The sequence below is a fragment of the Poecilia latipinna genome, unplaced genomic scaffold (assembly GCF_001443285.1).
Source record: "Poecilia latipinna isolate Pla-1442-1.1 unplaced genomic scaffold, P_latipinna-1.0 Scaffold727, whole genome shotgun sequence".
Lineage (NCBI taxonomy): Eukaryota > Metazoa > Chordata > Actinopteri > Cyprinodontiformes > Poeciliidae > Poecilia > Poecilia latipinna.
The window spans coordinates 216,904-219,213 of NW_015113343.1; positions in this window are offsets into that span (position 1 = coordinate 216,904).

The window sequence follows — 2,310 nt, forward strand, 5'->3', positions numbered from 1 at the left end:
GGGTCACCAGGTGTTGGTTTTAACATGATGACAAACAGAACCTGAACCGGGTCTCGGGACTTGTTGACCTGGTGGTCGGGTTTCCACTGGAACACAGACGCTCTCCATGTCGAATGTTTTCCAGAACCTTCAACTTCATCATCACTTTTCAGCCTCAGTCATCTGAACAGATTTTATCTGCTTCATGAAATATTAATCACACTCATGCCTAGAGGTTCAAGTCCAGGTAAGACTGTTATTGGTGGAACCAGTGATAAAGCGGTTCTATCTACTGTATATCTGTGGCTTTCATAACCACAACCTGTTCAACGTTTTGTCCCAGAACTCTGAGATAAGGAAGGATTGAGAACAGGTAATCTGTCCGACCCTTAGGGCTGGACCTCGATCTGCCCTCCTGGTTGGTCTTGATATCATTTTTCTTTGTTATTTCATGTTTAAACCTGCAGAGAAAACAGGGTCGGTTCTAATTGAACTGTTTTTAACATGCTGGGTTGCATAACTGAAATATTTCAATGCTGCTCAGATGCACAGCTGCAGGTTTTAGAGGTTGAACTTCACCAACAAAAGCTTTTCAGTCAGTTTGTTATATTTGGTCCAAAAATATTGGATCTGTTGATTCATAACATTAAACCTTTAATACATGATAAAGCCGCAAAATGTATCTGTTAGCCTTAGGAGGAAACTTTTTTTTTATGTTATTGAATCTAACTTAAATTGTATATTATTACACCAATTTAGTGTGTTTGTTGGAATTATGTATATTAGCATTTTGAATAGACATGTTAGCTTAAACATTGTATGTGTTTTGGTGGTAGCCTCATAAAATAATGAAGCAATATCACTCAGTGTGTTACGAATAGCAATTAAGCCGTTAGCATTGTAGTTAAAAAACAGGTAACATTTTAAAACTCATTGATGAATATGTTATTGCAGCTTTAGCATATCAGGAAATTGTGCTAGGAAGCTAACATTTCAACTGTTAACTTGCTAACAATTATCAGTTGTTGTCTAAGCAACTTAGCATGTAATAATATCAAAACTATGTTAGCAATCTAAACATCTCCTGCCTTAATATCTGACAAACTGCAAAAGTTTATTTCATATTCATTCTGTCAGAAAGTTTAGCATGATCATTAAAAAGATGCTAGCAATATGTTTTCATCCTAGCAATATTTTAACAATTATTACATGGTTAGCATGTCAAAAAATGGTTAGCATCAGTATTTCAAAAATATTTTTGCAGTTTCTCAAGGTCTAATGTTGCTATTAATGATCATAAATGATTATAATTTTAAAGATCAGTAATATGAGCATGTTACATTTTACATTAATAGCTAGAATTAGCATTGTCATGAACATGAAAACTATGTTAGCATTGCTATCATAGGCGTAAATCCTAGGGGGGGGGTCGGGGGAGGGCGGTCTGGACCCCCCCAATATTGGAAAAGTCTAGAATTGCCCCCCACCCCCAAAAAATCATTGAAGAATTTGCATTTAAATAATATCAATAAGAAAAGGCAAAAGAAACAAAGAACGAACTAAATCTGCATTTGTTTCATAAAAACATAAGTATGAATTGTTAGGTCCCCCTAACACAGAAACACATCAACAATACAGATCAGACTGCAGTTCGTTATTTTCTTACTTTGGCTGAATCATGATAAACTGCCTCATCTGCTAAACTGCTACACTGCTTTTATAGACTTAAGCTTTCTTATCAAAGGTAGCAAACATCTCATTCATATTTAGCTCTTTAACTTTTAGTTAATTAGAAGAGTTTGAAACAGGAGGAGGGGCTGAGCAAGTGGACCAGCTCAGAGTGGGAGCTGAGAACAGATAGAAAAAACAGAAAGTTATGCTTTTATTTCTCATTGTCTTCAATATGGAGCGTTTAAAACCACAAAATAAAATCTGAATATTTTTCTATATAAACCCTGGTGCTTTAAGTGTTAAGTGTTATGTTTAAGTAATGATACCTCCAGATATTCATTTCTATCTACTTATTTGTTCTCAGTCATCCAGGACATGCCAAAATGAAAAAAGGCTTAAAAATAAAGCAAATTAAGTTATAATTTAAACAGAATTGGGAGCCATTTCAATAAATCACTGTTAATGGTGAATTTTAATTGTTACTCATTAAAGCTTTTTTATTTAGAAACTTAAATTTTTGTACATGTGTAGCAGAGATTAGATCAGTCAGAGTGAACAAAACTCGTATAGAAGCAACTTTTGAGTTTTAGTATTTTTTCTCAACAGGTTGCTTACTTAGAAAAACACGTTTGATGTGCATTACTAGTCATTTTTGGTCCT